Genomic DNA, 25,683 nt, shown 5'->3' on the forward strand with positions numbered 1-25,683 from the left:
CACCATATTACCCTCCACACTCCTCTCCTGTACATACTGCCCACCATATTACCCTCCACACTCCTCTCCTGTACATACTGCCCACTGTCATATCCTCCACACTCCTCTCCTGTACATACTGCTCACTGCCATACCCTCCACACTCCTCTCCTGTACATACCATCCACTGTCATATCCTCCACACTCCTCTCCTGTACATACCGCTCACTGTCATACCCTCCACACTCCTCTCCTGTACATATTGCCCACTGTCATATCCTCCACACTCCTCTCCTGTACATACTGCCCACTGTCATATCCTCCACATTCCTCTCCTGTACATACCGCTCATTGTCATACCCTCCACACTCCTCTCCTGTACATACCTCCCACTGTCATACCCTCCACACTCCTCTCCTGTACATACCGCCCACTGTCATATCCTCCACACTTCTCTCCTGTACATACCATCCAATGTCATACCCTCCACACTCCTCTCCTGTACATACCGCTCACTGTCATATCCTCCACACTTCTCTCCTGTACATACCATCCAATGTCATACCCTCCACACTCCTCTTCTGTACATACCGCTCACTGTCATACCCTCCACACTCCTCTCCTGTACATACCGCCCACTGTCATACCCTCCACACTCCTCTCCTGTACATACTGCCCACTGTCATACCCTCCACACTCCTCTCCTGTACATACCGCTCACTGTTATACCCTCCACACTCCTCTCCTGTACACACCGCCCACCCTCATACCCTCCACACTCCTCTCCTGTACATACCGCCCACTGTCATACTCTCCACACTCCTCTCCTGTACATACTGCTCACTGTCATATCCTCCACACTCCTCTCCTGTACATACTGCCCACTGTCATACCATCCACACTCCTCTCCTGTACATACTGCCCACTGTCATACCCTCCACACTCCTCTCCTGTACATACTGCTCACTGTCATATCCTCCACACTCCTCTCCTGTACATACCGCCCACTGTCATACCCTCCACACTCCTCTCCTGTACATACTGCCCACTTTCATACCCTCCACACTCCTCTCCTGTACATACCGCTCACTGTCATACCCTCCACACTCCTCTCCTGTACATACTGCCCACTGTCATACCCTCCACACTCCTCTCCTATACATACCGCTCACTGTCATACCCTCCACACTCCTCTCCTGTACATACTGCCCACTGTCATACCCTCCACACTCCTCTCCTGTACATACTGCCCACTGTCATGCCCTCCACACTCCTCTCCTGTACATACCGCTCATTGTCATACCCTCCACACTCCTCTCCTGTACATACTGCTCACTGTCATATCCTCCACACTCCTCTCCTGTACATACCGCTCACTGTCATATCCACCACACTCCTCTCCTGTACATACCGCCCACTGTCATACCCTCCACACTCCTCTCCTGTACATACCGCCCACTGTCATACCCTCCACACTCCTCTCCTGTACATACTGCCCACTGTCATACCCTCCACACTCCTCTCCTGTACATACCGCCCACTGTCATACCCTCCACACTCCTCTCCTGTACATACTGCTCACTGTCATACCCTCCACACTCCTCTCCTGTACATACTGCCCACTGTCATACCCTCCACACTCCTCTCCTGTACATACCGCCCACTGTCATACCCTCCACACTCCTCTCCTGTACATACTGCCCACTGTCATATCCTCCACACTCCTCTCCTGTACATACCGCCCACTTTCATACCCTCCACACTCCTCTCCTGTACATAGTGCTTAATGTCATATCCTCCACACTCCTCTCCTGTACATACCGCCCACTGTCATACCCCACACACTCCTCTCCTGTACATACTGCCCACTGTAATACCCTCCACACTCCTCTCCTGTACATACTGCCCACTGACTGTCATACCCCCCACACTCCTCTCCTGCACATACCGCTCACTGTCATACCCCCCCCACTCCTCTCCTATACATACCGCTCACTGTCATACCCTCCACACTCCTCTCCTGTACATACCGCTCACTGTCATACCACCCACACTCCTCTCCTATACATACCGTTCACTGTCATACCCTCCACACTCCTCTCCTGTACCTACCGCTCACTGTCATACCCCCCACACTCCTCTCCTGCACATACCGCTCACTGTCATACCCCCCAAACTCCTCTCCTGTACATACCGCTCACTGTCATACCCTCCACACTCCTCTCCTGTACATACCGCCCACTGTCATATCCTCCACACTCCTCTCCTGTACATACCGCTCACTGTCATACCCTTAACACTCCTCTCCTGTACATACTGCCCACTGTCATACCCTCCACACTCCTCTCCTGTACATACTTCCCACTGTCATACCCTCCACACTCCTCTCCTGTACATACAGCTCACTGTCATACCCTCCACACTCCTCTCCTGTACATACCGCCCACTTGTCATATCCTCCACACTCTTCTCCTGTACATACTGCCCAATGTCATACCCTCCACACTCCTCTCCTGTACATACCGCTCACTGTCATACCCTCCACACTCCTCTCCTGTACATACCGCTCACTGTCATACCCCCCACACTCCTCTCCTATACATACCGCCCACTGTCATATCCTCCACACTCCTCTCCTGTACATACCGCCCACTGTCATATCATCCACACTCCTCCCCTGTACATACCCCCCACTGTCATATCCTCCACGCTCCTCTCCTGTACATACTGCTCACTGTCATACCCTCCACACTCCTCTCCTGTACATACCGCCCACTGTCATATCCTCCACACTCCTCTCCTGTACATACCGCCCACTGTCATATCATCCACACTCCTCCCCTGTACATACCCCCCACTGTCATATCCTCCACACTCCTCTCCTGTACATACCGCTCACTGTCATATCCTCCACACTCCTCTCCTGTACATACCGCCCACTGTCATATCCTCCACACTCCTCTCCTGTACATACCGCTCACTGTCATATCCTCCACACTCCTCTCCTGTACATACCGCTCACTGTCATATCCTCCACACTCCTCTCCTGTACATACCGCTCACTGTCATATCCTCCACACTCCTCTCCTGTACATACCGCCCACTGTCATATCCTCCACACTCCTCTCCTGTACATACCGCTCACTGTCATATCCTCCACACTCCTCTCCTGTACATACCGCCCACTGTCATACCCTCCACACTCCTCTCCTGTACATACCACCCACTGTCATATCCTCCACACTCCTCTCCTGTACATACCGCCCACTGTCATACCCTCCACACTCCTCTCCTGTACATACCGCCCACTGTCATACCCTCCACACTCCTCTCCTGTACATACCGCCCACTGTCATACCCTCCACACTCCTCTCCTGTACATACCGCCCACTGTCATATCCTCCACACTCCTCTCCTGTACATACTGCCCACTGTCATATCCTCCACACTCCTCTCCTGTACATACTGCCCACTGTCATATCCTCCACACTCCTCTCCTGTACATACCGCCCACTGTCATACCCTCCACACTCCTCTCCTGTACATACCGCTCACTGTCATATCCTCCACACTCCTCTCCTGTACATACCGCCCACTGTCATATCCTCCACACTCCTCTCCTGTACATACCGCCCACTGTCATACCCTCCACACTCCTCTCCTGTACATACCGCCCACTGTCATACCCTCCACACTCCTCTCCTGTACATACCGCCCACTGTCATATCCTCCACACTCCTCTCCTGTACATACTGCCCACTGTCATACCCTCCACACTCCTCTCCTATTCATACCGCCCACTGTCATATCCTCCACACTCCTCTCCTGTACATACTGCCCACTGTCATATCCTCCACACTCCTCTCCTGTACATACTGCCCACTGTCATATCCTCCACACTCCTCTCCTGTACATACCGCCCACTGTCATATCCTCCACACTCCTCTCCTGTACATACCGCTCACTGTCATATCCTCCACACTCCTCTCCTGTACATACCGCTCACTGTCATATCCTCCACACTCCTCTCCTGTACATACCGCCCACTGTCATATCCTCCACACTCCTCTCCTGTACATACCGCTCACTGTCATATCCTCCACACTCCTCTCCTGTACATACCGCCCACTGTCATACCCTCCACACTCCTCTCCTGTACATACCACCCACTGTCATATCCTCCACACTCCTCTCCTGTACATACCGCCCACTGTCATACCCTCCACACTCCTCTCCTGTACATACCGCCCACTGTCATACCCTCCACACTCCTCTCCTGTACATACCGCCCACTGTCATATCCTCCACACTCCTCTCCTGTACATACCACCCACTGTCATATCCTCCACACTCCTCTCCTGTACATACCGCCCACTGTCATACCCTCCACACTCCTCTCCTGTACATACCGCCCACTGTCATACCCTCCACACTCCTCTCCTGTACATACCGCCCACTGTCATACCCTCCACACTCCTCTCCTGTACATACCGCTCACTGTCATATCCTCCACACTCCTCTCCTGTACATACCGCCCACTGTCATATCCTCCACACTCCTCTCCTGTACATACCGCCCACTGTCATACCCTCCACACTCCTCTCCTGTACATACCGCCCACTGTCATACCCTCCACACTCCTCTCCTGTACATACCGCCCACTGTCATATCCTCCACACTCCTCTCCTGTACATACTGCCCACTGTCATATCCTCCACACTCCTCTCCTGTACATACTGCCCACTGTCATATCCTCCACACTCCTCTCCTGTACATACTGCCCACTGTCATATCCTCCACACTCCTCTCCTGTACATACCGCCCACTGTCATACCCTCCACACTCCTCTCCTGTACATACCGCCCACTGTCATATCCTCCACACTCCTCTCCTGTACATACTGCCCACTGTCATATCCTCCACACTCCTCTCCTGTACATACTGCCCACTGTCATATCCTCCACACTCCTCTCCTGTACATACTGCCCACTGTCATATCCTCCCCACTCATCTCCTGTACATACCGCCCACTGTCATACCCTCCACACTCCTCTCCTGTACATACCGCCCACTGTCATATCCTCCACACTCCTCTCCTGTACATACCGCCCACTGTCATATCCTCCACACTCCTCTCCTGTACATACCGCCCACTGTCATACCCTCCACACTCCTCTCCTGTACATACCGCCCACTGTCATACCCTCCACACTCCTCTCCTGTACATACCGCCCACTGTCATACCCTCCACACTCCTCTCCTGTACATACCGCCCACTGTCATATCCTCCACACTCCTCTCCTGTACATACCTCCCACTGTCATACCCTCCACACTCCTCTCCTGTACATACCGCCCACTGTCATATCCTCCACACTCCTCTCCTGTACTTACTACCCACTGTCATATCCTCCACACTCCTCTCCTGTACATACTGCCCACTGTCATACCCTCCACACTCCTCTCCTGTACTTACTACCCACTGTCATATCCTCCACACTCCTCTCCTGTACATACCGCTCACTGTCATATCCTCCACACTCCTCTCCTGTACATACTGCCCACTGTCATATCCTCCACACTCCTCTCCTGTACATACCGCCCACTTTCATACCCTCCACACTCCTCTCCTGTACATACCGCCCACTGTCATACCCTCCACACTCCTCTCCTGTACATACCGCTCACTGTCATATCCTCCACACTCCTCTCCTGTACATACCGCTCACTGTCATATCCTCCACACTCCTCTCCTGTACATACCGCTCACTGTCATACCCTCCACACTCCTCTCCTGTACATACCGCTCACTGTCATATCCTCCACACTCCTCTCCTGTACATACCGCCCACTGTCATACCCTCCACACTCCTCTCCTGTACATACCGCTCACTGTCATATCCTCCACACTCCTCTCCTGTACATACCGCTCACTGTCATATCCTCCACACTCCTCTCCTGTACATACCGCTCACTGTCATACACTCCACACTCCTCTCCTGTACATACCGCTCACTGTCATACCCTCCACACTCCTCTCCTGTACATACCGCCCACTGTCATATCCTCCACACTCCTCTCCTGTACATACCGCTCATTGTCATACCCTCCACACTCCTCTCCTGTACATACTGCCCACTGTCATACCCTCCACACTCTTCTCCTGTACATACCGCTCATTGTCATACCCTCCACACTCCTCTCCTGTACATACCGCCCACTTTCATACCCTCCACACTCCTCTCCTGTACATAGTGCTTAATGTCATATCCTCCACACTCCTCTCCTGTACATACTGCCCACTGTAATACCCCCCACACTCCTCTCCTGCACATACCGCTCACTGTCATACCCCCCCACTCCTCTCCTATACATACCGCTCACTGTCATACCCTCCACACTCCTCTCCTGTACATACCGCTCACTGTCATACCACCCACACTCCTCTCCTATACATACCGTTCACTGTCATACCCTCCACACTCCTCTCCTGTACCTACCGCTCACTGTCATACCCCCCACACTCCTCTCCTGCACATACCGCTCACTGTCATACCCCCCACACTCCTCTCCTGTACATACCGCTCACTGTCATACCTTCCACACTCCTCTCCTGTACATACCGCCCACTGTCATATCCTCCACACTCCTCTCCTGTACATACCGCTCACTGTCATACCCCCCACACTCCTCTCCTATACATACTGCCCACTGTCATACCCTCCACACTCCTCTCCTGTACATACCGCCCACTGTCATCTCCTCCACACTCCTCTCCTGTACATACCGCTCACTGTCATATCCTCCACACTCTTCTCCTGTACATACCGCTCACTGTCATACCCTCCACACTCCTCTCCTGTACATACCGCCCACTGTCATACCCTCCACACTCCTCTCCTGTACATACCGCTCACTGTCATACCCCCCACACTCCTCTCCTATACATACTGCCCACTGTCATACCCTCCACACTCCTCTCCTGTACATACCGCCCACTGTCATATCCTCTACACTCCTCTCCTGTACATAGTGCTTAATGTCATATCCTCCACACTCCTCTCCTGTACATACTGCCCACTGTAATACCCTCCACACTCCTCTCCTGTACATACTGCCCACTGACTGTCATACCCCCCACACTCCTCTCCTGCACATACCGCTCACTGTCATACCCCCCCACTCCTCTCCTATACATACCGCTCACTGTCATACCCTCCACACTCCTCTCCTGTACATACCGCCCACTGTCATATCCTCCACACTCCTCTCCTGTACATACCGCTCACTGTCATACCCTTAACACTCCTCTCCTGTACATACTGCCCACTGTCATACCCTCCACACTCCTCTCCTGTACATACCGCTCACTGTCATACCCTCCACACTCCTCTCCTGTACATACCGCCCACTGTCATACCCTCCACACTCTTCTCCTGTACATACTGCCCAATGTCATACCCTCCACACTCCTCTCCTGTACATACCGCTCACTGTCATACCCCCCACACTCCTCTCCTATACATACTGCCCACTGTCATACCCTCCACACTCCTCTCCTGTACATACTGCCCTCTGTCATACCCTCCACACTCCTCTCCTGTACATACTGCTCACTGTCATATCCTCCACACTCCTCTCCTGTACATACCGCCCACTGTCATATCCTCCACACTCCTCTCCTGTACATACTGCCCACTGTCATACCCTCCACACTCCTCTCCTGTACATACCGCTCACTGTCATACCCCCCACACTCCTCTCCTATACATACTGCCCACTGTCATACCCTCCACACTCCTCTCCTGTACATACTGCCCACTGTCATACCCTCCACACTCCTCTCCTGTACATACTGCCCACTGTCATACCCTCCACACTCCTCTCCTGTACATACCGCTCACTGTCATACCCCCCACACTCCTCTCCTATACATACTGCCCACTGTCATACCCTCCACACTCCTCTCCTGTACATACTGCCCACTGTCATACCCTCCACACTCCTCTCCTGTACATACTGCTCACTGTCATATCCTCCACACTCATCTCCTGTACATACTGCTCACTGTCATATCCTCCACACTCCTCTCCTGTACATACCGCCCACTGTCATATCCTCCACACTCTTCTCCTGTACATACCGCTCACTGTCATACCCTCCACACTCCTCTCCTGTACATACCGCTCACTGTCATCTCCTCCACACTCCTCTCCTGTACATACCGCCCACTGTCATACCCTCCACACTCCTCTCCTGTACATACTGCCCACTGTCATACCCTCCACACTCCTCTCCTGTACATACTGCTCACTGTCATATCCTCCACACTCCTCTCCTGTACATACCGCCCACTGTCATATCCTCCACACTCTTCTCCTGTACATACCGCTCACTGTCATACCCTCCACACTCCTCTCCTGTACATACCGCTCACTGTCATCTCCTCCACACTCCTCTCCTGTACATACCGCCCACTGTCATACCCTCCACACTCCTCTCCTGTACATACCGCCCACTGTCATATCCTCCACACTCCTCTCCTGTACATACCGCTCACTGTCATACCCTTAACACTCCTCTCCTGTACATACTGCCCACTGTCATACCCTCCACACTCCTCTCCTGTACATACCGCTCACTGTCATATCCTCCACACTCCTCTCCTGTACATACCGCTCACTGTCATATCCTCCACACTCCTCTCCTGTACATACCGCCCACTGTCATACCCTCCACACTCCTCTCCTGTACATACCGCCCACTGTCATATCCTCCACACTCTTCTCCTGTACATACTGCCCAATGTCATACCCTCCACACTCCTCTCCTGTACATACTGCTCACTGTCATATCCTCCACACTCCTCTCCTGTACATACCGCCAACTGTCATATCCTCCACACTCCTCTCCTGTGCATACCGCCCACTGTCATACCCTCCACACTCCTCTCCTGTACATACCGCTCACTGTCATACCCTCCACACTCCTCTCCTGTACATACCGCTCACTGTCATACCCCCCACACTCCTCTCCTATACATACTGCCCACTGTCATACCCTCCACACTCCTCTCCTGTACATACCGCTCACTGTCATACCTCCACACTCCTCTCCTGTACATACTGCTCACTGTCATATCCTCCACACTCCTCTCCTGTACATACCGCCAACTGTCATATCCTCCACACTCCTCTCCTGTGCATACCGCCCACTGTCATACCCTCCACACTCCTCTCCTGTACATACCGCTCACTGTCATACCCTCCACACTCCTCTCCTGTACATACCGCTCACTGTCATACCCCCCACACTCCTCTCCTATACATACTGCCCACTGTCATACCCTCCACACTCCTCTCCTGTACATACCGCTCACTGTCATACCTCCACACTCCTCTCCTGTACATACTGCCCACTGTCATACCCTCCACACTCCTCTCCTGTACATACTGCTCACTGTCATATCCTCCACACTCCTCTCCTGTACATACCGCCCACTGTCATATCCTCCACACTCCTCTCCTGTACATACCGCTCACTGTCATACCTTCCACACTCCTCTCCTGTACATACTGCCCACTGTCATACCCTCCACACTCCTCTCCTGTACATACTGCCCACTGTCATACCCTCCACACTCCTCTCCTGTACATACCGCTCACTGTCATACCCCCCACACTCCTCTCCTATACATACTGCCCACTGTCATACCCTCCACACTCCTCTCCTGTACATACCGCCCACTGTCATCTCCTCCACACTCCTCTCCTGTACATACCGCTCACTGTCATATCCTCCACACTCTTCTCCTGTACATACCGCTCACTGTCATACCCTCCACACTCCTCTCCTGTACATACCGCCCACTGTCATACCCTCCACACTCCTCTCCTGTACATACCGCTCACTGTCATACCCCCCACACTCCTCTCCTATACATACTGCCCACTGTCATACCCTCCACACTCCTCTCCTGTACATACCGCCCACTGTCATATCCTCTACACTCCTCTCCTGTACATAGTGCTTAATGTCATATCCTCCACACTCCTCTCCTGTACATACTGCCCACTGTAATACCCTCCACACTCCTCTCCTGTACATACTGCCCACTGACTGTCATACCCTCCACACTCCTCTCCTGTACATACCGCTCACTGTCATACCCTCCACACTCCTCTCCTGTACATACCGCCCACTGTCATATCCTCCACACTCCTCTCCTGTACATACCGCTCACTGTCATACCCTTAACACTCCTCTCCTGTACATACTGCCCACTGTCATACCCTCCACACTCCTCTCCTGTACATACCGCTCACTGTCATACCCTCCACACTCCTCTCCTGTACATACCGCCCACTGTCATATCCTCCACACTCTTCTCCTGTACATACTGCCCAATGTCATACCCTCCACACTCCTCTCCTGTACATACCGCTCACTGTCATACCCCCCACACTCCTCTCCTATACATACTGCCCACTGTCATACCCTCCACACTCCTCTCCTGTACATACTGCCCTCTGTCATACCCTCCACACTCCTCTCCTGTACATACTGCCCACTGTCATACCCTCCACACTCCTCTCCTGTACATACTGCTCACTGTCATATCCTCCACACTCCTCTCCTGTACATACCGCCCACTGTCATATCCTCCACACTCCTCTCCTGTACATACTGCCCACTGTCATACCCTCCACACTCCTCTCCTGTACATACCGCTCACTGTCATACCCCCCACACTCCTCTCCTATACATACTGCCCACTGTCATACCCTCCACACTCCTCTCCTGTACATACTGCCCACTGTCATACCCTCCACACTCCTCTCCTGTACATACTGCCCACTGTCATACCCTCCACACTCCTCTCCTGTACATACCGCTCACTGTCATACCCCCCACACTCCTCTCCTATACATACTGCCCACTGTCATACCCTCCACACTCCTCTCCTGTACATACTGCCCACTGTCATACCCTCCACACTCCTCTCCTGTACATACTGCTCACTGTCATATCCTCCACACTCATCTCCTGTACATACCGCCCACTGTCATATCCTCCACACTCTTCTCCTGTACATACCGCTCACTGTCATACCCTCCACACTCCTCTCCTGTACATACCGCTCACTGTCATCTCCTCCACACTCCTCTCCTGTACATACCGCCCACTGTCATACCCTCCACACTCCTCTCCTGTACATACCGCCCACTGTCATATCCTCCACACTCCTCTCCTGTACATACCGCTCACTGTCATACCCTTAACACTCCTCTCCTGTACATACTGCCCACTGTCATACCCTCCACACTCCTCTCCTGTACATACCGCTCACTGTCATATCCTCCACACTCCTCTCCTGTACATACCGCTCACTGTCATATCCTCCACACTCCTCTCCTGTACATACCGCTCACTGTCATACCCTCCACACTCCTCTCCTGTACATACCGCTCACTGTCATACCCTCCACACTCCTCTCCTGTACATACCGCTCACTGTCATACCCCCCACACTCCTCTCCTATACATACTGCCCACTGTCATACCCTCCACACTCCTCTCCTGTACATACCGCTCACTGTCATACCTCCACACTCCTCTCCTGTACATACTGCTCACTGTCATATCCTCCACACTCCTCTCCTGTACATACCGCCAACTGTCATATCCTCCACACTCCTCTCCTGTGCATACCGCCCACTGTCATATCCTCCACACTCCTCTCCTGTACATACCGCTCACTGTCATACCCTCCACACTCCTCTCCTGTACATACCGCTCACTGTCATACCCCCCACACTCCTCTCCTATACATACTGCCCACTGTCATACCCTCCACACTCCTCTCCTGTACATACCGCTCACTGTCATACCTCCAAACTCCTCTCCTGTACATACTGCCCACTGTCATACCCTCCACACTCCTCTCCTGTACATACTGCTCACTGTCATATCCTCCACACTCCTCTCCTGTACATACCGCTCACTGTCATACCCTCCACACTCCTCTCCTGTACATACTGCCCACTGTCATATCCTCCACACTCCTCTCCTGTACATACCGCCCACTGTCATATCCTCCACACTCCTCTCCTGTACATACCGCCCACTGTCATATCCTCCACACTCCTCTCCTGTACATACCGCCCACTGTCATATCCTCCACGCTCCGCTCCTGTACATACTGCCCACTGTCATATCCTCCACACTCCTCTCCTGTACATACTGCTCACTGTCATATCCTCCACACTCCTCTCCTGTACATACCGCCCACTGTCATATCCTCCACACTCCTCTCCTGTACATACCGCTCACTGTCATACCTTCCACACTCCTCTCCTGTACATACTGCCCACTGTCATACCCTCCACACTCCTCTCCTGTACATACTGCCCACTGTCATACCCTCCACACTCCTCTCCTGTACATACCGCCCACTGTCATATCCTCCACACTCCTCTCCTGTACATACCGCTCACTGTCATACCCTCCACACTCCTCTCCTGTACATACTGCCCACTGTCATACCCTCCACACTCCTCTCCTGTACATACCGCCCACTGTCATACCCTCCACACTCCTCTCCTGTACATACCGCCCACTGTCATATCCTCCACACTCCTCTCCTGTACATACCGCTCACTGTCATACCTCCACACTCCTCTCCTGTACATACTGCCCACTGTCATACCCTCCACACTCCTCTCCTGTACATACTGCTCACTGTCATATCCTCCACACTCCTCTCCTGTACATACCGCTCACTGTCATACCCTCCACACTCCTCTCCTGTACATACTGCCCACTGTCATATCCTCCACACTCCTCTCCTGTACATACTGCTCACTGTCATATCCTCCACACTCCTCTCCTGTACATACTGCTCACTGTCATACCCTCCACACTCCTCTCCTGTACATACCGCCCACTGTCATATCCTCCACGCTCCGCTCCTGTACATACTGCCCACTGTCATATCCTCCACACTCCTCTCCTGTACATACTGCTCACTGTCATATCCTCCACACTCCTCTCCTGTACATACCGCCCACTGTCATATCCTCCACACTCCTCTCCTGTACATACCGCTCACTGTCATACCTTCCACACTCCTCTCCTGTACATACTGCCCACTGTCATACCCTCCACACTCCTCTCCTGTACATACTGCCCACTGTCATACCCTCCACACTCCTCTCCTGTACATACCGCCCACTGTCATATCCTCCACACTCCTCTCCTGTACATACCGCTCACTGTCATACCCTCCACACTCCTCTCCTGTACATACTGCCCACTGTCATACCCTCCACACTCCTCTCCTGTACATACCGCCCACTGTCATACCCTCCACACTCCTCTCCTGTACATACCGCCCACTGTCATATCCTCCACACTCCTCTCCTGTACATACCGCTCACTGTCATATCCTCCACACTCCTCTCCTGTACATACCGCTCACTGTCATACCCAGTGGTGTATTTAGGTTTTGTGCTGCCCTAGGCCGGACTAAACTCGTGCACCCCCTAATTTAACTACGACCCACCCCTTCCTGTGAAGGCCACACCCTTTTATGTTTCAGACCCGCCCTGTCATCTGTAAACCCCACCCCTTCCTCATTAGGCTCCACCTTTTCCTCTTAGAGCTCCATCTCTTCCTCTCTGTACCTTAAAAGTGGGTACAAAGTGCCTACTTGTATATTTTGTGGTTTTGTATGGGTACGTCATTTTGGGGAGCGTTCCTGGGGGCCCCCGCTAGGCAGCGAGGATGCCAATCAAGAGAGAAATAAAGGAGGATGCCAATCCACAGGGCCGGTGGCTGCAATTGCCGCCGGGCCCCCGCGATCGCTCCACACTGAGAGAGAAGAGCGGTCCGCTGTTGTACACGCGGCAGACTGTTGTTCTCTCTGAAATGATCACAGAGCGCTTGTGATCCTCCTATTTAGGATCACATGTATCTGTGGTCATTTCACAAGTTCCCCCCCCCCATACAGTTAGAAAACACCCCCTAGGCTCACATTTAGCCCCTTGATCACCCCTGGGTTAACCCCTTCCCTGCCAGTGTCATTATTACAGTAACAGTGCATATTTTTTGCACTGATTACTGTAGTAATGTCACTGGTCCCCCCAAAAGTGTCAAAAATGTCAGTTAGAGGTCCGATCTGTCCGCTGCAGTCCCGCTAAAAATCGCAATTGCCGCCATTACTAGTAAAAAAAATAATGAAATAAATGAAAATGACATTTCTCCTAGTTTGTAGACGCGATAACTTTTGCGCAAACCAATCAAAATACGCTTATTGGGATTTTCTTTTTTTTTAACAAAAATATGTAGCAGAAAACAAATTGGCCTAAAAGGATAAAAAAAAATTTGATTTTTTTTAATTTTAATAACAAAATTAATAAAAATTGCAGAGGTGATCAAATACCACCAAAAGAAAGCTCTATTTGTGGGAAAAAAGTACATCAATTTTTTTAGGGTACAGCGTCGCACGACCACGCAATTGTCCGTTAAAGTAATGCAGTCCTGAATTGCAAAAAATGGCCTGGTCAATAAGGGGGAAAATCTTCCAGTCCAGAAGTGGTTAAAGCTTGGAGCACTTTGCAGTACATGAACTTTTACTGCCTGTGAACTGTTAAATGCGTTTGCATTGATTTCAGCATGCATGGAGCACTTTGTACACGCTGAAACCAATGCAAACTCTTTTACCAGTTCACATGCAGTGAAAGTTCATGTACTGCAAAGTGCTCCATATTTGTTAAAAATATATTTACTGCAAAAATGTAATGGAATTATTAATTTATAATTGTAGCAATAGCAGTGGGTGGTAACCTAAAATCGTGATTCCTATGTCCTGACCTGGTTGGGGGTTCCCTTTTCCTCCTCTCTCTCCTCCTCCTCGACATAGATAGACCCTGCCCTGTGGAGAGGTTAGTCCCTCTTACATGCCGCGCGGAGGGTGGGTAGGTGGTATCCGCCCCCACCCACTCATTGAAGTGCATCCCGTCTGGCCACTCACTGCCGCTCTATGGGGGCAACAGTCCCTCCCTGCCTGGCAAGTATGTACGCCCCTCAGTGCTGGGACAAGGCCATCCAGATTCCAGCGCCCTGGGAAAACTGCGCCCCCCCATGTGTATTCACAGTTCACATCTCGATGTTAGTGTGACACCTGCTGGGAGTGAAGGCAGCTTCTCTTGTCTCCAGTCATGTAATATGTCACATGATAAGACAGTCTGCCCTCACTCTATAGTGGCACTGCGCTGAGACTGAGGCATTGCACGCAGTTCCGGGGAGTTTGCAGTGTGTCCCCATTCACTTGAACAGGTTGCCTTCAGCAGATGGTAGTGCATGCTGAAAGTGACGGCGGTATAATTCCTGCCACTGCTGCAAATCAAAATATTACAGCAGTGGCATCTGTAAACCTCTAGCTGCTGCCTCTGGCAGGAGTGATAGGGAGCTGTATTATGAGGCTCAGCAGCATGTTTTATTGCCCGCCAACCGCAAGTATAAATGAGCCCATGGCTAGGTTCACACTGTTACAGGTGGTTGCATGTGCGGGACAGCGTGTAAATGGCACCAATTCCCGCACCCACAACCACCTGCAGGAAAAATTCCCTGCTCTTTTACAGATGCCCAAGGCTGCCATTTACTCTTATTGGCACCCCCACACATCTGAAAATGCAGCACATTTTTTGGTGCGGGAAATTGCATGGTGCTTTTGCACCATGCGATTTCCCTGCGGCTGCGTTTTCCTAAAGGTGCAGGGACCTGTTTCCTGCAGGTACAGTAGTCTATTTAAATGAATTGGCTGCTGTGCCTGCGCAAATGTGAGTCACAGCAAACACATTAGTGTGAACATGACATAAAAGTCACCTAAAAGGAAAATACATACAGCAAGGTGCCTCCAACATATTGTACTTACTAGCACAAAGTCACTTTATAAAATACCTCTGCTGAGTACTTCCCTAATTATCAATAATATACACAGTGCTCAGATGAAAACAGCAGAATATCACTGCATTGTACCTGTAATTCTCAGTGTTCTTGGGTTTAATCTGGGCATCTTCTGTCTGCTTCTGTCCCCATCTGAGTGTCAGCCTGCCCTCCACCTGCATTGCTTTAGTATCCTTAGCTCTGCCATGAGTCCCGACATTTTCTTCATCTTCTGCCGGCCTCTATCCCCGCCCACTGGCCCGCCCACCACGTATAGCACTTCCCTAGACCATAAACTACAGGTCTGATAGGAGGTGGGCGGGGACAGAAGATGCAGAAAACTTCGGGACTCAACCTGGACACAGAGCTAAGAATTCTAAAGCAATGGTGGTGGGCGGGCTGACGATCGGGGACAGAAGCAGAGAGAAGATGCTGACACTAAACCCGAGCCCTAAGCATACAAAAGGCTTGCAGGTGGTGCTCGCATTATCAGCACTTCACCTCCGCTGCGCCCTCCCTCCCGCCCACCCCCTGGCGACGCCCCTTCACTAAAAGCTGGAGAGTGGAGACTGTGTGTGTGGGAGGAGGCGGTGACAGGCAGGCAAGGACCAGGGGAGCAGACAATGAGGCGGGACTCGGCACGCAAAGTGACAGGAGCACTGCAGGCGAGCCTCACAGAGCGGATCGTTTTTTTTTTTTTTATGCGGGGACGGCGGCTTTTTTGCCGCCCCCCCACAAAGTGCCGCCCTAGGCCTAGGCCTAGTCGGCCTAGGCCAAAATACAGCAGTGGTCATACCCTCCACACTCCTCTCCTGTACATACTGCCCACTGTCATATCCTCCACACTCCTCTCCTGTACATACCGCCCACTGTAATATCCTCCACACTCCTCTCCTGTACATACCGCTCACTGTCATACCCTCCACACTCCTCTCCTGTACATACCGCTCACTGTCATACCCTCCACACTCCTCTCCTGTACATTCCGCTCACTGTCATATCCTCCACACTCCTCTCCCGTACATACCGCCCACTGTCATACCCTCCACACTCCTCTCCTGTACATACCGCTCACTGTCATACCCTCCACACTCCTCTCCTGTACATACCGCCCACTGTCATATCCTCCACACTCCTCTCCTGTACATACCGCTCACTGTCATACCCTCCACACTCCTCTCCTGTACATACCGCCCACTGTCATACCCTCCACACTCCTCTCCTGTACATACCGCTCACTGTCATATCCTCCACACTCCTCTCCTGTACATACCGCTCACTGTCATATCCTCCACACTCCTCTCCTGTACATACCGCCCACTGTCATACCCTCCACACTCCTCTCCTGTACATACCGCTCACTGTCATATCCTCCACACTCCTCTCCTGTACATACCGCTCACTGTCATACCCTCCACACTCCTCTCCTGTACATACCGCCCACTGTCATATCCTCCACACTCCTCTCCTGTACATACCGCCCAATGTCAGGAGAAGCTTCTGTTGGACCAGCTGCAGGGAACAAAACAATTTAATAAAATAGTAAAATGTATTGGAAATTCCTGTATAGAGTTGGGGAAATATTCGTACATTCACCAACACCAACCAAAATAAAATAGTGACATCGTTGTCAGTAGAGGTGGGATAGAAGCTGCGCATGCATTACCATTCACATAAAACCAATACATTCCAAACACATCCCAGGCCTGTAAGTAATTCCCAAAGGGACTGTCCTGGTATAAGGATAAGTTAAAGTCCATCAAGCCGATGTATTAGCAGTGGACAGTTCAACTTAAATCAGAGCATGGAAGGACAGGGTGGCTTCATATGGATATGACAGTAGAGGAGCATTTCATCTGCGAGTTGGCAATAATCACGTGAGATTAGTCAGCTGGTATTGATAACAGAGTTCAAGGTATCTGACCTGATTGGCGGCATTCCTAGGAAAATAGTGTGCACAGTGACCAGGCTGGGATATCACCTAGATACAGACAAAAATTTATGGAGTTTACATTTTCACAGAAGGAACTTCCGTTACACTGAATGGTACTTGATATGAGATCTCACCAACTCCTTAGGTAAACTTAACTTACCAGATATGAACAATCTCTTTGATCCTGCCCTCCCTAGGTCCCCGAGTTCTTAGGGATCTTCTGGTCTTTCATGACCCCCATGCTATTCTTAGGTAGCTTTGAATATCCAGCTGTTACATGACCCTCTGTGATTTTCACTGGGTTATGTTTTGCTCCGCTTCCACTCTTGAGGGTACTGTATTGTATTGTTTTCTGTAAAACTTTATTACTAATCAATGTATTTTTCATAGTTCCGAAAATGATGCCAATGCCTTCCCTCTTCTCTCCCTTCCTCTTCTCTCCCTCCCTCCCTCCCTCCCTCCCTCCCTCCCTCCCTCCCTCTCCCTCCCTCCCTCCCTCTCTCTCCCTCCCTCTTCTCTCTCTCCCTCCCTCCCTCCCTCCCTCTTCTCTCCCTCCCTCCCTCCCTATTCTCTCCCTCCCTCTTCTCTCCCTCCCTCCCTCTCTCCTTCCCTCTTCTCTCCCTCCCTCCCTCTTCTCCCCTTCTGCCCCTATTGGGTCTTTATTTGTGTCATATGTCTGCATTGTATCTCAGATCTATGACTCAGGGCCCTCAGACTCTATATCCTGTATTTGTTTTTCCCTTTGTTACCTTGAAAATTCAAAAAATTGTTTTTAAAAAAAGAAAGCGTCCTTCTTGCAAAATCATTTTGATGAAGTCCTGGACTAAAGTGTTCTGCAGGGCATAGGTGCACTCACAGGGTGTGCCAAGTGTGCCTGGGCACACCCCTAATCAACCTGCACAGCACAGATTGACCCTACGGCCATGGCACCCCCCATCCCCGCAGCGCTGCCACCTTTCCTTCTCTTCTATCTCACCAGATGCACACAGGGGGATGTTTTCGGATGAGTGGGGGAAGGGGCCTGTAAATATGTAATTTACTGGCCTATTCCTTTCTGAATGAAAACATGGAGTGATCGGTACCTTGTGTTTGAGCTTTGGAGTGCACACCCCTATAGGCTGCGCACACCTATGCTGCAGGGCATGTATCTCTGGTCTGGTTAGAGAGCAATCTGTAGCCCGGTGCAACAACCTGGTTTCATCTGAGTAGCGGAATTAGTTGGCCAATTTTCAAACAGTCGGGTCTCTGATTGCCAGTATCCCACTTCCACACCTGCCATCTAACTGGGTTCTCTGCCAGTTACCCCAGGGCTCTACAAACCTCAGGCGCTAGGTGGAAACGGCGACTAGAAAACACGGCCTGATGCCTTGGTTGTTGTCAACCCCAGTGGCTAGCATGGGAGGGGGGGCAGCCGGGTTCAACATAAACCTGGGTGGCCAGCAGGTGTTTTCTGATACGGGGGATGGGGAGTGGCAGCGCTGTAAAAGTGACACTGTGGACAGCAGGTTAGGGCAGATGTGGGGCTGTTGTGAAATAGGAGGGGCAGGTTAGGGGAGGAGTGGAGCTGACGAGTGGAGTAGAGCCGCTGGCAGGATGTGTCCCCTGTGGGGCTCTCTCCTCCCTCCCACTAGGTGCAGGTCTAACAGGGTCAGCAGTTGCCCCAAGCTGGTAACAATCTTGCAGGGGATACGCCGCGTGCTCAGTTCCCCCCGGAAATGAGTCGGGTATAAATGGACGTCACACATCATAGCCTTACCAGTGCAGTCTCACCAGTGCCCTACCAGTGCAGCCTCTTCAGTGCCCTACCAGTGCAGCCTCTTCAGTGCCCTACCAGAGCAGCCTCACCAGTGCAGCCTCTTCAGTGCCCTACCAGTGCAGCCTCACCAGTGCAGCCTCTTCAGTGCCCTAACAGTGTAGCCTCTTCAGTGCCCTACCAGAGCAGCCTCTTCAGTGCCCTACCAGTGCAGCCTCTTCAGTGCCCTACCAGAGCAGCCTCTTCAGTGCCCTACCAGTGCAGCCTCTTTAGTGCCCTACCAGTGCAGCCTCTTCAGTGCCCTATCAGTGCAGCCTCTTCAGTACCTCATCAGTACAGCCTCTCCAGTGTACTATTAGTGCAGCCTCTCCAGTGCCAGTACAGCCTCTCCAGTGCCCCATCAGTGCAGCCTCTCCAGTGCCTCGCCAGTGCAGCCTCTCCAGTGCCCCGCTAGTGTAGCCTCTCCAGTGCCCCATCAGTGCAGCCTCTCTAGCGCCTCGCCAGTGCAGCCTCTCTAGTGCCTCGCCAGTGCAGCCTCTCCAGCGCCCCATCAGTGCAGCCTCTCTATTGTCTAATCAGTGCAGCCTCACCAGTGCCCCACCAGTGCAGCCTCACCAGAATAAAATACTGATTTTAACTTGTAAACAACATGTGTCAGAAAAAGGCCCGGTCCTTAAGTGGTTAACCTGATAATTGCTGTACTTCCACCCTGCAGTCACATGCAGGGTGGTTGCAGCGCAGCCTTTATTGAACTGCATCACCGCCTTCGGTGGCAGCAACATGCTGTATAAGCACAGTATCGTGGTGGCTGTATGTATAGTGTTCAGACAGGGGGTCAGTAAAACCATGGCTCGACCACCCAGTTTTACTGCCCCCAGACACGTGTGTGAACAAGCCCTTAGGATCCCCTGAAACAGAACGGAGCCCACTTCAATCAGCAGAGGATCCATGAGCAGACCCCTTGCTGAATCAGAGCTGAACAGGACGGATGTCCGTTTTTTTCTTTTTTTTACATCTCTTCCCGTTTCTGTTGATGGACCTGTGACAGACTCCAGTGTCTATTTACTATCCGGCTTTCACTGATGTCACATTTAGGTCCAGATAAATAGAAGAGGACACAGTGCTTTTTTTTTGAACAGTGATGTTTTTTTAAAAAAAAGAGCAATGTGTAACATCAAATAATAACATCAAAACAACAAAACTGTGCAAGTATAACAGCACCATACACGGAGAATACAGGATAATGTGCAATGATAGTAGACAATGTAAACACTGCATAAGCATGAGAACAGTGAAAAGTAATTATTAACTTCAAGATCCCTCTCAGCGTTAAGTACACGTATCTGAACTTTGGAGCCATCTGTCCCATATTTTCCTGAATCTAGATGGGCGGCCTCTATGTGTATACAGCAGGCGGTGATATGGGAGTACACCACTAACCTCCTTCAACCACATAGCAAACTCGGGAGAACGGTCCCGCATCCACCGTCTAGCAATCGGCTTCCTAGCCATAAACAATGTTTCTTGTAGAAATGTCTTAGTAAATTTATCCATATCCTCGTCAGTGTAAATCCATAAGAGGCACTGTTTAGGGTTCAGTTGCAGGGGGGATCCCATTTTATTGTGAAGGAAGGACAATACTTGCCGCCAGTATCCCTGTATTACAGGGCACTGCCAGAGTAGATGGAAGAATGTGCCTGGAACCAAGTGGCACATTGGGCATGTCTGGTCGAAGTCACGCCAGAACCTCCCCAGCCGAATAGGTGTGAGGTAGGAGCGGTGAATTATAAACAGCTGCGTAAGCCGGTCAGACAATTTAGGGGACACCTTCTGGCACGATTCCAGGGCCTCATCCCACTCCTCATCCTCCAATCCGCCCACATCCGAGTCCCAACGAGTCTTAATGGAATAAGCTATCTTAGTGGAAGAGGGTGTGTGCAATTCCATGTAAAATATAGAAATTAGATGTCGAGGTTCAGTACTCTTAATGATTTCCAGTATAGGGAGAGATTCTAGGTGAGGCAAAACAGAGGGGAACTGTGCATGGAGAGCATGTTTGACTTGGTAATATCTAAATATCATGTGGCCAGGCAGAGAAAAGGTATCCCGCAGATCAGCAAAGGACCTAATAGTGTTACCCTCCAGGAGAGTCAGGTAGTTACATAGTTACTTAGTTAGTGAGGTTGAAAAAAGACATCAGTCCATCCAGTTCAACCTATGATGTGTGTGTGTTTGCTTTTAACCGTACATTGCATACCCCTATATGTTGTACATTGTATACCCCTGTATGTTGTACATTGTATACCCCTGTATGTTGTACATTGTATACCCCCTGTATGTTGTACATTGTATACCCCTGTATGTTGTACATTGTATACCCCTGTATGTTGTACATTGTATACCCCTGTATGTTGTACATTGTATACCCCTGTATGTTGTGGTCTTTAAGGTGCCCATCTAATCGTTTTTTGAAACTATCAATGCTCCCTGCTGATACCACTGCTTGTGGAAGAGAATTCCACATCCTTACCGCTCTTACAGTGAAGAACCCCTTACGCATTTTAAGGTTAAACCGCCTTTCCTCTAGATTTAGTGAGTGGCCACGTGTCTTATTGTATTCCCTTTCTCTGAATAGTTTGTTCCTTATGCTCGGGTCGCCAGTACAGTATTTGTACATTGATATCATATCCCCCCTCAATCGTCTCTTCTCCAGAGAGAATAAGTTCAGTGCTTGTAGTCTTTCCTCATAGCTGATGTCCTCCATTCCCCTAATTATTTTTGTTGCCCTTCTCTGGACTTTCTCCAGTTCCAGCACATCCTTCCTGAGGACCGGTGCCCAGAACTGGACAGCATACTCCAGATGTGGCCGGACCAGAGTCTTGTAGAGTGGGAGAATAATCTCTTTATTTCTGGAGTGAATCCCCTTTTTTATACATCCCAGTATTCTGTTGGCTTTGCTTGCAGCGGCTTGGCATGGCATGCCACTGCCAAGCCTGTTGTCTACCAGTACCCCCAGGTCCTTTTCCATCCTAGACTCACCCAGAGGTTCCCCCCCTAGTGAGTAGCTTGCTTTCTGGTTTCTGGCCCCCAAGTGCATTACTTTACATTTTTCAACATTAAACCTCATCTGCCATGTAGTTGCCCACCCCGTTATTTTGTTCAGGTCTGCTTGTAAGGTTTCCACATCCTGCATAGAAGATATTGGCATGCTTAGTTTAGTATCATCCACAAATACCGAGATTTTACTAGTTATCCCCTCCTCTAGATCATTTATGAATAAATTAAACAGGATTGGTCCCAGGACAGAACCCTGGGGAACCCCACTTTCCACACCCGCCCAATCTGAGTACTCCCCATTAATCACCACCCTCTGGATTCTCCCCTGGAGCCAGTTCTCTATCCAGGTACTCACCTTATGGTCCATACCTACCTTCCTTAGTTTGTACAGTAAGCGTTTGTGGGGAACGGTGTCAAAGGCCTTTGCAAAGTCCAGATACACCACATCCACAGGCCTTCCATTAGCCAGATACACCACATCCACAGGCAGGGGCAGACTGGCAACTTTTGGCCCAGGGGGCAAGTAGAAACCAGAGGCCAATGGTGCAGCAACACGGCCCCCCTCCCACTCTCCCAGTCCTCCTCCTGACCCTCATTCCAAGCTGAAGCCCTTCTCCAGATACTCTCTACTTACCGTCTGAATCCAGGTTTCAGACCTGGCCAGCAGGGGGAGGTTGGGGGGAGCTGGGACAGCTCGGTTGGTGCTGGCCGGGGCAGAAGAGTCTCCAGTGGGGCATGGAACCGGCCTCTGCTCAGACACAGTTTACACCATCCATTTTGGGGGGGGGGGGGTGGCTTGCACTTTGTCCTTGTCTTCAACCCGCACTTCTTCACCAACAATCCTTTAGGCATGTCTGTGGAAAAAGCGGTAAAGCCCTTTTTACGGGGGATCATAGCGGCATAGCAATTGCCCCCCTGCCCCCTGGCCCAGTCCTCCCCTGTCCACAGGCCTTCCTTTATCTAGGTGGCAGCTCACTTCTTCGTAGAAGGTTAATAGATTGGTTTGGCAAGGTTTGTTTATAGGTAGTGTCCGCCTCTATTGCTCCAGAGTGTAGAGCCAGGCAGTGAGCAAAGTTCTCGGAGGGTCGGGTTTCTCCATAGAGGGGTAAGGGTATGGGTCAGGGGGTATTGCAGCCTGGCCATCACTATTTCCCAAACCCGGCTGTAATGGTATAGTAAAGATCCCAAGTCCTCACCCGCTTCCAACCTACATACTCCGCGCAGAATAACAGTCAGAGGGTCATCAGTCAGGAGGGCCCATCCAGGACACAGGAGGGTGAGGAAGCGGGCACTATCAGATTTATCAATATGAAATAATTGGGACAGTTGTGCAGCCAAATAGCACAAATTAAAATCCGGGAGCGCCACTCCCCCCAGATTTGAGGGTTTTTTAAGGAGATTTTATGCCTACCAGAGCCCCAGACAAAAGCTTTAAGCAGGGCTGGATTCCATTTGCTTAACCACTTGCCTACTGGGCACTTATACCCCTTCCTGCCCAGGCCAATTTTACGCTTTCAGCACTCTCACACTTTGAATGACAATTGCGCGGTCATGCTACACTGCACCCATATGAAATTTTTTTCACACAAATAGAGCTTTCTTTTGGTGGTATTTAATCACCTTTGGGTTTTTAATTTCTTATAAAAAAAAAGAAAAAAGACAGAAAATTTTGAAAAAAAAAAGTTTTCTTATTTTCTGTGAGTAAATTTTAAAAACAAATACATGTTTCTCCTTCACTGATGTGCGCTGATGAGGCGGCACTGATGGGCACTGATAGGCTGCACTGATGGGCACTGATGAGGTGGCACTTATGGGCATTGATGAGTTGGCACTGATGAGGAGGTACTAATATGCCGCACTGATGAGCACTGATAGGTGGCACTGATAGGCGGCACTGATGAGCACTGATAGGCGGCACTGATGAGAACTGATAGGTGGCACTGCTGGGCACTGAGAGGTGGCACTGCTGGGCACTGAGAGGCGGCACTGACGGGCGGCACTGATGGGCACTGGGAGGCGGCACTGATGGGCACTGAGAGGCGGCACTGATGGACACTGATGGGTGGCACTGATGGACACTGATGGGTGATACTGATCAGCACTGATGGGCAGTACCATCAGTGCCCACACTCAGTGCCCATAGTGCTGCTAGTCAGTGCCCATCAGTGCCTAGATGAGCAGGCACTGATGGGCACTGACTGGCAGCACTATGGGCACTGACTGTGGGCACTGATGGGGGGCACTGATGGCGGGCACTGTGGGCAGTTATGGCATTTTTTTCCCCTCTTCTGTAATCAGAGCACTGGTGATCAGTGCCCTGATTACATTCCTCTGTGTCCCCTTACCGGTGATCGGCTCTCCTCTTCCTCACACTGCAGTCTCTGTGTGAGGAAGAGAGCTGGCGATGAGAGATGATCTCATATGTTTACATTTGAGATCATCTCTCATTGCACGGTCCGATCACGTGGTAAATGTCCGCTGTGATTGGCCATTTACCACGATCTGTGATTGGCTGTGTCCAAGGGACACGGCCAACACAGATTTTCCCCAATGCGCGTTACTGGGAGGCCGTTTAAAGACGGCCTCGCGGAAATTAGAGCCTGCGCTGTAGCCGTCTTTCGGCTATAGCGCGGGCCGGAAGTAGTTTAAATATTTCAGGTTTAAGTATACCGGGAAGTGCCACAAAATATACAGGACCTTGGGTAAGAGGACCATTTTATTTAGATTCACTCTGCCCATTACACCTAGGGGAAGTTTAGACCAAACTTGTGTTTTAGATTTGATGAGCGTAAATAGGGGTCGGATGTTGTCAGGAATATAGTCCCGGGGGTTCGCCGTGATAAGAACACCCAAGTATTTAATGCGGGTAACACGTTGTAGAGGTAAGTCAACGGTGGGCATTAAGGGCAAGTGGTCATCAAGAGGGAGTATTTGGGACTTATCCCAGTTGATCTGTAGGCCTGAAAAAATGGCGCAGCGCTCTATGAGAGCTAGGGCCGTCTCCAGAGAGTCCCC

General features: G+C 51.0%; 2 protein-coding genes across 2 annotated transcripts in view; one reads left to right on the forward strand and one right to left on the reverse strand.

The window, feature by feature from the left end:
- The window catches only part of LOC309548369 (uncharacterized protein), a gene marked incomplete at its 3' end in the record, with an annotated part of 923,844 nt that overhangs the window by 298,775 nt on the left and 599,386 nt on the right, over nt 1-25,683 (reverse strand).
- LOC309546815 (uncharacterized protein) overlaps nt 1-25,683 on the forward strand; it is a gene marked incomplete at its 3' end in the record, with an annotated part of 74,497 nt that overhangs the window by 17,004 nt on the left and 31,810 nt on the right. The gene's annotated exons all lie outside the window — the stretch shown is intronic.

The sequence above is a fragment of the Pelophylax lessonae genome, assembly GCF_965119305.1.
Source record: "Pelophylax lessonae genome assembly, chromosome: 2".
In the NCBI taxonomy this organism is placed as follows: Eukaryota; Metazoa; Chordata; class Amphibia; order Anura; family Ranidae; genus Pelophylax; species Pelophylax lessonae.